The sequence below is a fragment of the Callithrix jacchus genome, chromosome 7 (assembly GCF_049354715.1).
Source record: "Callithrix jacchus isolate 240 chromosome 7, calJac240_pri, whole genome shotgun sequence".
NCBI lineage: Eukaryota > Metazoa > Chordata > Mammalia > Primates > Cebidae > Callithrix > Callithrix jacchus.
In genome coordinates, this window is record NC_133508.1 from 133,307,943 (window position 1) to 133,320,058 (window position 12,116).

Consider the following 12,116-nt stretch of genomic DNA (forward strand, 5'->3'; position numbering starts at 1 on the left):
TGAATGTGGAGCTCTTGGCAGCTTTCTCGCTGTGCAGTGGTGAGATGGAATTGGAGAGAGACAGCTCTCTGATGGCGGTGTTGGAACACCTGAATCCAGCCTTGCCATTCTAGAGCTACTCTAGGCTTTTCACTATCATGAACTGATATATGTCCTTTATGCCTTAAATAGTGTTGTTTCTAACAGATCAACTCCCCACAAGTTCTGATTAGCTCTGGGATGACTGCAGTCCACAGACTAGAGGACTAGTAAATTCTGGAGACAGGAACTCTTTCAGCTTCCAAAGCACCTCATGTATCCTTCATTATGCCACTTCTTTAAATAAGTGATACGATGACTTGTCTGTCAACTTGAAATAAAATAGAAAAGATCTGTGCAGGTGATAAAGGTGAGGATCCCTGCAGTAATGCCACCATGGTCTGTGAGGCACATCATGGCTTGGATTATTATAGCAGAGAAATAACTAGATTGTTAACAGCATTGTGTGAAAAGAAAAGCATTCTTTTCTTCTCCTCTTACTTGTTTGTATGTTGCAAATTTTAAATGGGGAAACTTGAACTATCAAAAACAGATTTTCCTCCAGAGAACAGGCATCAGGGCTTATATAAGATCTGGTACTTTTATTTGGGTGGCCTAAGAATAACTTAGCTAGCCTCGCAAGAGGAAGGATGTGTCCACCTTCTCAGTTACCACTAATAGCATCCTCTGTCTTTGCTTGATGTAGAATCTTTTAGATCATGACTAAAGCCTGGACAAGCTTCTCTGGAACCAATGACAGGGAGTCCTTCAAAGTGAGTGCTCTGGCCCATGGTGGGATTTGATTTATCTTACCGAATCAGCTTGTCACAAGTCTAAATTATTCATTTCTTGGCCAGAGTGACAAGCCATAGAACACTTGTTTGCAGCCACCTGATTTCTACTGGACTCACAGCATCAAAGGAGCAAAGAAACATTTGTCCTGATTGAAAGCTGAGTCACATAGAGAGGGGTCGAAGGACTGAATGGAAATGAAGAGGTAAACATGAAAATGAAAATGTTGAGAAGGCTGGTATTGGATGCCTGGAGCTCACGTGCTGACTGCAAGCAGAATGGAAGATATTGAGGACGTTACTGGGGAGAGAAGATAATGGAGAAGGTGGAAAAGCTCCAGGGAAATAAGACTTGATTTCAGGACTCCTCTGGTGCTGAGAGTTGATTGGCTACAGTCAGTCTACAGCCTTGGTAATGTTTTAAATGGATTGCATTTGCAGCTTTCATAGGGGAAAGGGAAACAGGAGATTACAATGATCTTTTGGAGTTGTCTTAGAAAACCGAGTTACGTATTTTAAATGGAGTGGGATTTGGATTTGAGACTAAGGCAGAAAGAAGCAAGCAGAGTATCTCATGTGCCGTAATTTCCCTTCACTTATGAACTCCTCTACGCTTCTGCCTAACTTTGCCTGTTTTTTATCCAGACCTATATGTATATATTTGCATGCACATAGGTCTGGATAAAAAACAGGCAAAGTTTTTGCGTAGCTATGATGTGGTGTTTCAAAATTACTGGATTTTGGGGTCCTTTTAAGTCACTGTCGGTTCTTGCTGCCTGAATTTAGGTGGAGCAGTATAGTTCTGAAGTCGCAGAGCTACATTTATTTCTGCAAGTTGGACTCCAGAACCTACTGTGAAATGGAAGTATTGAATATGTCATAAAATCGACTAAGAGAATGTTTCCATTTTCTAGGGGCAGATATGGAGATTGAGGTGTGGGGAACCTAGAACGTGAGGATCTTAGAGAAGATGGAAGGGACTGTGGGAGGTACTGTATGTGGGGGGCCCTCTTGCATTCACTACTTCATAGAAATAGGTGGATTGGAGTGGATTTTGAGGTTGGAATGAACTGAGTCTGAACACTGATTCCCCCTAATGGTTAGACATACAATGACTGTGACATATGACATATTATTGGAGTCTCAGTTTCTTTATCTGTAAGACAAGGATAATAATGCCTTTCTTCCAGGAGAGTTGTGAAGATTAAATGAGATGATGTGTATGTAACTTGAGTGTCGTGCCCTCCTGTACACTGGCTGTAATGTGCCTCTTGGAGTTGTGCAATGAGGCATCCTGGTCCCCATATCCTCCAGTTCTCTGGGACCTATCTTAAGTTGAAGGCAAACACAAAATGACTTTAGTCCCTGGGATTCTCTGTGGGTGGGTGTGGTGGGTGCTTCTCTTGTGTTCAACTCTGGCTTCTCCCGGGACCTGAATGGCCATCTTGTTTTCTGTAGCTTCTGTTGCAGATCTAGCTCCATTCTCCTTCGTGCCCTGAAGACAATAGGAAGGTGGTATACAGCAGGTTTTACTGAGGGTTTTGATGATGGAGGAGAGCTACAGCATGGAACAGAAAACACATTTAAAGTAAAATGTGAATTTCTACTGTTCTTAAACTTCTTGCCCATTCTGGCCCCAGGGAATTCTCATTACTCTCCTGTTCTTTCAAATCTGGCTGCCCTCCATTTCTTGGGACCTGCTCCCATAGTCCCCATCACCTTCGCTTAGATCCTCCTATTTCCAGGTTCCCTGAACCCCAAACCCCACATCTGCCACTGGAAAATAAAAACATTCTCTTACTTGATTACATAGCTTACTCGATACTCCCATTTCACACTGGGCTCTGGAGCCCACCTTTGCAGAAACGAAAAATTCACCTAGATATCTAAATATGCATCCTGTCCCTCTACAGTGTGAGAGTGCTATAGTCATTTTTAAAAAAAATAATTCCTTTTCTCATTATAGCTGCTAAATACTAAGCCTATAGTAGATGCTCAGCAAATAGGAGCGAATGATAGAATCAAAACAGTAATGTTAACAATAAAAATAAGGACATGAAGTTTAGTCTATAAGTATAGCATGTGGTTCCCATCTTCATGCTGGTGAAACATCACTGGATTCTGGGGTTGGTAGAAGAGGCATTTATTCAACAGCCACTGTCCCAGAAGCCTCAGTAAAAAAAAAAAAAAATCAAATAGGCCATTCATATGGCTTGGGTTTGTGCCTTTGCATGAATTATCCATGGCACTGATGATATTCAGCTAATTATCCCAAATATGGTACAAAAGACTAGAAATAAGGAAAATTCTGCAAGTATTCTGGATCATGGGTATATGAAGACCAAACAGGCCTAGAACTGGTCTCAATATGTTCTGAGCATGATTTGAGCTTGCAACACTGAGGCAGACTCGATCCCTTCCTGCACCTTCTCGGCAATGCCTTTCCTAGCTACCCTCTCTGACCTTATAATCCCCTTCCTCCTACAACCCAGCTTCCTCTCGTTTCTTGTTCTCTAAAGCACTTACTACCATTGGACAGACTACATGTTTTACTGTGGCTGCTGTTTGTTTTCTCTGTTCTTCTATTAGAATATAAGCGCCACACACCGTGTGGATTTATTCTGTCATTTACTGCTGTGTCCCAGAGCCTGGCACAGAGCCAGGTACTTTGTGGTCTCAGTAAATATTTGTCGGCTGTTTATTGAGTGACTGACCTACTGAGGAAGTGGATTATGATAACAATGTCCTACTCTCTTACATGGTGCTTTACTTTTTACAAAGAGCTTTCACGTATGTTATTTTAGGTAACTCCCACCCCCTTGGGAAGTAGATAGCAAGGGCCAGCTCAGAATGGTACTATGAGCTCTCTGGGTCCTCTAGTGAACTCGGGGCTGGAACCCCTTTCTTTTGACTCCAAACCCGGTGTCCTCTTCACTGCACACACCAAGCAAACGTGTACTGTTTGCCTAAAACATAACAAATACTTTGGGATAGAAAGAATGATGGAAGTGTTCTAGGCTAAGTGTCGCAAGCCTCTCTGTTGTGCCATTATCCTAGTCTGAAATGCTCGGTGGCCAGGGTCTGGCCTGCCAAAGCGAGGACAGGTATCACATACATCATGGCAGCACTTCACCAGCTGCAGTCTCCAATGCCAAGGCTCTGTGCCAAATTGAACAAAATCAGATCAGACTCACTGTGAGCTTTCCATGGGCAAGTCTTTACCAGCCCAGTAGCATTGCCGGTAGTTGTGGGGGATGAGGGGGTGGGGACTGAGGGCAGCGGGTACAGAAAAGTACAAATGCCTCAGGGTAGATGGGCTTGGGGCTTATGTACATCATAATAAAACCCCACATTTGTCAAAAGATTTACAGTCACCACATTCCTTTAACATCTGCCATCACATTTGATATTTACATTTTTTAAAGGAACTCTTGGTTAAAATGAGCAGGCGTGGATTTGTCTGCTTTATAGACAAGGAAGCTGAGGCCTGGAAGAATTGTGCAATGAATCCAGTATTAAGAGTATTAGTAAGGGACAGAATTACATTTTCATCTTAGGATTTTTGAAGCCAAAAATTGATGCTTTTTTCTTTTTATTATTAGGAGTGTTGGAGAAGTTTAGCATGAATAAGAATCAGGTGGAGAATTAAAACACCCCCAGAGATTCTGGGCCAGGTGCGGTGGCTCACTCCTGTAATCCCAGCACGTTGGGAGGCCAAGGTCGGTGGATCACCTGAGGATGGAAGTTTGAGATCAGCCTGACCAACAAGGAGAAACACTGTTGTGGTTTCTCAAAAATTAGCCGGGTGTGGTGAGGTGTGCCTGTAATCCCAGCTACTCGAGAGGCTGAGGCAGGAGAATCGCTTGAACCCAGGAGGCGGAGGTTGCAGTGAGCCAAGATTGTGCCATTGCACTCCAGCCTGGGCAACAAGAGCGAAACTCTATCTCAAAACAAAAAACCACCCCAGAGATTCTGTTACAGTAGGTCTGGGCTGATACACAACAATCTGGATTTCTAACATATTCTCAGGTGAGACCAATGCTGCCCTTAGATAACTACACTTTGAGTAGCACTCACATGGCGGGAAGAGCAAACTTTGCAATTGAGTATCTCTCTAGCCATTCCCTTGCATTCCTCATACACATGGGAGCCGTTTTTTGAGAATTCCATGCATACTCCTACCTCAGGGCCATTGCTCTTGCTTTTTCTTCTGCCTGCAATGTTTTTATCCCTAGATATACACATGGATCACAACTTCTTTTTCCTTCAACATGCCCACATGTTGCCTTTGCAGTGATGCCTTCCTCCACCACCCACCCCTAGTGCTTTGTATCTGTGATTACTTTCCATAGCATTCTCCACCTTCTCATATACCAGATAATTACTTACTTAATTTGTCCATTGCCTATCTACCAACTCCCCAATAAGGGGGGAAACTCCAAGGACAGATCTTCATCTTTTCGCTATATCCCCTGCATCTAGGACAGTGCCTACCATAGAGCACGGTCTTAAAGAGTTACTGAATGAATGGAGGGAAGAAGCACACAGAATCAGGGGCTTTGCCATCTTGTGAACATGGATTTCTTGCTTTTACATTGGAGTTTCACACTTCCCAGGGAAAGAGCTTATTCAAGGTCAATTGTTGATCAAGAGCCCACAGAGAGTACTGGATAATGTCAGAAAGTGTGTGTCCATAGTCATGAGTTTCAAAAAGATCATCGTCCTCCCAGGGTGACTAAGGAGGGGTTGCATGGGCTGAAAGGATGCAGAGGATAGAACAGAGTGCCTGGAGAGCCTGCTAAGATATACATCAGTGTGCAACGCAGGTTTCTTTCTGATGAGGCACCAAAGCTAACTGGATCCATGCTGCTGTGCCGATGAGCACGAGGGGCCATAGCCCCCCCAAAGCAGAGTAAGGAGCAAAGAAGACATTAAACAGCCAACAGCAATCTTTCTTTGTGAATTTTAAAGAAATTTTCTTGGTGAAATTTAAAAAGTTATTTACATATAAAAGGAAAATTTTTGTTTGTTTACTAGAGTGAGAAAATAAGACTATATTTTCAAATCCTTAATATTGTTGCCATTTTGTCAGATTTACTTCAATATTTAATAAAATAAAGAACACATTATATATAAAGTTCACATGCTTTTTTTGTGCCATTCCAAGCCTCATTCCCCTCCCTAGGTCCCTAGAAACAACCTCTATCATGAGTGTTGAGTGTTTTTTCCAGTTAGTAGAATTAGATCTATTTATACATAGTAATATATTTACTACATCCTAAAAATTACAATTTAGAGGGAAAAAAGTTGTAGAATGAGTTTTTACAGTGTAATGCCTTTCACTGAAACATACACACACCAAGCAGTGTTACGTATTGTTCATCCTTTAAATAAAAATTTCTTTAAGAATGGAGCACTTGGGGAAACTTTCAGAAATATCAGTGCTATTTAAGAATAACTCTCCATAAAGAAAATCTTTATGAAAGAAGAGGGAATAACAATCTAATACTGTTTAAGATAATGTCAATTTCATTTTACACATTTCCTTGAGTTTCTAAGGATTTTTAAAACTTATGGTGATAAGATCTAGAGAAATGCTAACACAGGTGGATTTGAATTTATTCATTGGGTAATTGTACAGTTGAAAGAAGCCCTTGAAATGAATTAGATACATGATTGATGAATGATTAGTTTCATTCATTCTCGGTTTATGGTACTTGGGGATAAAGCATTCCATACTATGTTTGCAGAACTCTATTTAGCAAACCTTTGGTCTTGGTGACTGTATAAATTGGCAATTACATGCACTTTAAACAGAGGAATATTGTGTTGAATTAAATTGTACAGTGGTATGGGTTGAACCCAGTTCAACCCAGCAAGTCTTTTGCTTATTAAAACTGTGCAATAGCTATAAAATCTTTATATTATCCGAAGACACACTCTTTTACAAAACAATCACATTATCAGAATGGTTTCTCAGAGTGTGAAAAGAATAAGATATTAAAATATATTTGAATCATGAATCATATTTGATAGCACATGTTCTTTCCTCCTTGCTTCGTTTACACATAGGGCTCAATTCTAGGCAGTGTCTCTCAGAGCTTCCATCAGATTACCCATCATGTCAGAGGAGGGGGACAGATAGCTCAAGGGCTCTGGGGCTGTGCTCAAGGTGGCTTCTGCAGGAAGAAAATATTTATCTACATGTTCACGTTTTATTTAAATTTCATAGGATTTGCATTCTAATCTGAAATATTTACATTTAAGGATATGCATGTGTTGTTTAAATTATATACTAGTTAAATTAAACTTTTTAATACCAAAAATCTTGAAGCAACATTGGTTTTCCAGAGAAGATGGACCCTGATTATTCTGGCATTCTGTCACATTTCTCTGGGGTAATGGGAATACAGGGTAATGGGAATAAACAGTACTTTAAGGTATTATGCTAAATTTGTGGGATACTTACAATTTCATAGCATTAGTAATTCTTATAGTTATCCTCCTGACAATAGATTCAGGGTTTTGTTGTTGTTGTTTTTTGTTTTTGACAGGGTTTTGCTTGGTTGCTCAGGCTGGAATGCAGTGGCGAGATCTTGACTCACTGCAGCCTTGACCTCCTTGGTCTCCCGAAGAGCTGCCACAACAGGTTTGAGCCACCACGCCTGGACAATTTTTGTATTTTTCATAGAGATGGGGTTTTGTTATGTTGTCCAGGCTTGTCTTGAACTCCTGAGCTCAAGGTTAACTGCCACCTCAGCCTCCTAAAGTGTTGGGATTACAGACAGGAGCCACATTGTTTTAAAACTCTTTAAGGCCAGGCATGGTGGCTCATGCCTGTAATCCCAGCACTTTGGGAGGCCGAGGCAGGTGGATCACAAGGTCAAGAGATCGAGACCATCCTGGCCAACATGGTGAAACCCCATCTCTACTAAAAATACAAAAAATTAGCTGGGAGTGATGGTGCGTGCCTGTAATCCCGGTTACTCGGGAGGCTGAGGCAGGAGAATCGCTTGAAACTGGAAAATGGAAGCTGAGATAGGGCCACTGCACTCCAGCCTGGCAATAGAGCTAGACTCTGTCTCTAAATCAATCAATCAATCAATCAATCAATCAAACTCTTTAAAAAAAGATCTGGCCTTGGTTTGTCCATTTACAAAGTGAGATGAGAAAAACGCTATAGTTAACCTGAGTTTCTTCGATGAAAGTAACCACATACAAAATCCTACAAACAGTGGCCAACACGGAATGACTAGGTCAAGCATCAGGGACTGTTCTATGGGCTGTCGGTGGGTTAATGTATCACTTCCTCACAGCAGCCCCACGCGGCAGGCACTTTTATCATATTCATGTTCAGATTAACAGTGTGCAGGGCTAGGAGGTCAGGAAATTACTCCACTGTAGTACAGACATTCTCAGAACTGGGGCCATATAAATGTTGGAAATGTTGCATAGTATACAACATGGAATGACAATATAAAACAAACCCTGAAAATTGTTGTAGTGAAAAAAAGTAACCAAGTAAATCTACCTTAATTTTGTTAACCAAAAATTTCCTAAAATAATTTAATAACAGTATCTCCTCCTCTTCCTCCTCTTACCAGACAGCTATTATTATTCTTCTGAATTAGGGTCCTCAGAACAGACTTGGAGAATCAGCTGACACAGTCCCAGGACTCTGGAAGGAACATTGGGCTTGTGGGGATGGGGCAAGGATTCTCAGCTCTGATACGCTAAACACTAAGGAAGCAGTTTGCTGGACCTTTGGCATGGCTCTTTGGAGATAGCTATAGTTAATTTAGGCAGATGAGACTCTCTCCATAACAATAGCTGAGCATTAGTTGAGAAATTTTCAATTCAATCAAACGAACACTGAGCACATCCTATGTGCCACTGTTCTAGGTGTTTGGGATAACACAGTGTGTAAAATCGACAGGTACTCCTGCCCTTAAGGAGGAGTCAAACAATCAGTGAAATAATTAACTATGTGTGATATGAGAAAGAAAATGATCCCGAGCCAGAATTGTTAGATTTCTGAAAAAATGTTTCAAGAAAATGCTGTTAGATTATAGCAGAAGCCTACCAAGGGTGAGACAACTGGAGGACCCCAAGCTGGGTGCAAGTGGTGAGGACTGTGCTGTCTGCAGGGAGTTACCAAACAGCAACCAACCAACAGAAAGCCGTCTGCTTGTCATTGCCACCATGAACCAGTGACAACTTCATTGATAAAATACCTTTCCTTTCCTTTTGTTGGGCTAAGTCTTAATCATTATGGTTACTGTTACATTTTAATATACACACAAACTTCAAATTATCTGTACTTTAATAAACATTCTATTTGAAATGGAAATTAATTCCGAAAAGCCCTAAAGTCCCTCCCTCCACAACTGCCCTTCACACATCACACACACATTCAGTTGCTAGTGCTTGCTTCAGGAACAGAACGTGTCTCCTATCTGTGGGTTAGTATATGTGCTTGAGTTTAAACAACAGTTTTGACATAAACCACAATAGCAGAGTGATTGTAGAGACACAGAAACTGAACTTGGGCTATGTCAATTCTATCATTCTTTTTTTTTTTTTTTTTTTGAGACAGAGTCTTACTCTGTCACACAGGTTAGAGTGTAGTGGTGAGATCTTGGCTCACTGCAACCTCCATCTCCAAAGTTCAAGCAATGCTGCCTCAGTCTCCTGAGTAGCTGGGATTATAGGCATGCGCCGCCACACCTGGCTAATTTTGTATTTTTAGTAGAGACTGGGTTTCTCCATGGTGGTCAGGCTGGTCTTGAACACCTGACCTATAGTGATCAGCCCGCCTTGGTCTCTGGAAGTGCTGGGATTCCGGGCGTGAGCCACCGTGCTCAGCTCAGTTCTGTCTTTCTATACGGCCACTACATAACTGCCATTATTCTGTATGTTTATTTGTTTGCAACTAAAAAAAAAATGAAAGTGAGAATTGCGAAGGGTCATATTTTTGTTTGGAAACTAAAAATTTTAGTTCACACAGAAAATAACTAACTTTGAATAAGAATGCCAAAATAGAAATTTGTTTTAAAACAAGTCTCATCTAATTATGTAATAACTGAGCATTTAACACGAAATGGCAGTGTTGTACATTCCGAGGCAAACAGTGTGTAGACATAAGGTTTCCTCCCCATGAATGTGATGAAAACTATTGAACCGCTACTTTGTTTCCTTTTTTGTGCTATAACATTTATTTTCTTTTTTCTTTGTCCATTGTTAAATTTTATTATCAACATGCTCTGAGCATGAAATTCAATTAAAGAAAAATTTCACTGTCTTTGATTCTTTTCTGGCCATTATTATTATTAATTTTGTGATTACTACTAAAACTAACTCTGTTATAAACAAGAGAGAGAAAAAATGATCTGCTCTGAGTGTCACATACACTAGTTATATCACTGGACCTGAATGAGATTAAGATTCCCTTTTGGGAAGTTAAATTTATCTGCTCAGCTAATCATCTGTCTTGTGACAGGCCTAATAACTTCTAACCAGGCATTCCTTTATTGTGCCTAGTCTAACAATGTTACCTAACCACTTTCCCTCCTTTTAGAAACATGTCGAACAAGAGAGAAACCTCGGAACTGGTGTTCTCAGGAGCCTTTTTCCTCGTGGCGAGTTTGAAATAAAACTTGGGCTGGACTTTAATTAATTAGTCTACAAATGGCTTTAATGCATGTTAGATAAGATCTGTTATTAAAAAGCAAACAGGAAAGCCCAGAGCAGGGTAAGCACACTTGGCAACATTGCTTGGGGGTCTGTGGGTTGCAATTTAGTATGGAGTGGTTAGAATAAGCCTCATTGAGCAGGTAACATTTAAGCAAAGACGTGATGGTGGTGAGGGAGTTTGCCATGTGAACAGCTGGGGAAAGAGTGTTCCAGACAGAGGAACATGTGCAAAGGCCCTGAGGCAGAGATTTGCCGGCGGGTTGGAGATTATAGCAAGAGGCTGCTGTTGCTGCTGGAGAGGGAGCCAGGGATTTGGTAGGAGACAAGGTCAGAGGGGCTTTGAGGGTTATTATACAAACTACAGAGGCCCTGCCTCTTCCTTTTTTTAAAAAAAAAATTTTTTTTTTGAGATGGAGTTTCGCTCTTGTTACCCGGGCTGGAGTGCAATGGTGCTATCTCGGCTCACCACAACCTTCGCCACTTGGGTTCAGGCAATGCTCCTGCCTCAGCCTCCTGAGTAGCTGGGATTATAGGCACGTGCCACCATGCCCAGCTAATTATTATTATTATTATTTTTTTTAAGAAAGAAAGAGAAAGAGAAAAGGGGGAGACAGAACAGGAGTCTTGCTCTATTGCCCAGGCTGGAATGCAATCTAGAAATAGGTATTAAAAACCTCTTTTATGCTGATGATTGTGCTTAACAGCGGAGACAGGAAGGAATAAGGAAAGAAAATAACAAACAAACAGCCAACCAATATTTCATTTAAATCTGTGAAATGCTGTGCAAGTGCTGAAGAGTGATTTGCTTCCATTTATGTGGTCACTTTCAAAATAGGTGTAATGTGATACTAAAAAAAAATGTATGTTCTGTGGACCTGGGGTGAAGAATTCTGTAAATATTCACTGAGTTTATTTGTTGCAGGTCTGAGTTCAAATCATAAATGTCTCTGTTAATTTTCTATCTTGTTGATCCATCGAATATTAACAATGTGGTGTCAGTCGCCCGCTATTAGTGTGGGAGTCCAAGTCTCTTTATAAGTCATTGAAAACTTGTCTTATATATCTGGGTGCCCCTATATTGGGTACATATATATTTATGATCATTGACTCCTATTGTTGCATTGATCTTTTTATTGTTATGTAATGTCCTTCTTTGTTTCTAATATTTTGTATTTTTAGTAGAGACGGGGTTTCACCATGTTGACCAGGATGGTCTCGATCTCTTGACCTCGTGATCCACTTGCCTCGGCCTCCCAAAGTGCTAGGATTACAGGCTTGAGCCACCGCGCCTGGCCGGCCCTGACTCTTCTTAGATGTCATTCCCTACTTATGACCTTGTTTAAAGGCTTTTTTCACTTCTGAGACTATTTCCTCATTTAAATTCCTATAGAATTTGGTCACATCTTATATTCTGTTTTTTCCTAAATGTTTGGTTTCTAGTCTTATCAACCTTTACTGGATTATTAGCTATAAGGGCACAACTGTGCTTTTTCTCCTTTGTAATCTCACCCATTCACTTATTCATTAGAAATGTATTGAACACTTACTATGTGCCAGGAACTTGGTTCGGCCCTTATTAAAGAAAGCATAGCCCTCTCCTCTCAAGGAAATCAT

At 40.8% G+C, this 12,116-nt stretch overlaps 1 long non-coding RNA gene across 1 annotated transcript in view; it reads left to right on the plus strand.

Moving 5' to 3' along the window:
* Positions 1–911: 911 nt before the first annotated feature.
* LOC118143038 (uncharacterized) overlaps positions 912–12,116 on the plus strand; it is a 36,216-nt gene continuing 25,011 nt past the window's right edge. Inside the window, exon 1 of the long non-coding RNA XR_004727082.3 lies at positions 912–1,221. This is a non-coding gene — a long non-coding RNA (uncharacterized LOC118143038). The remainder of the gene's footprint in view (positions 1,222–12,116) is intronic.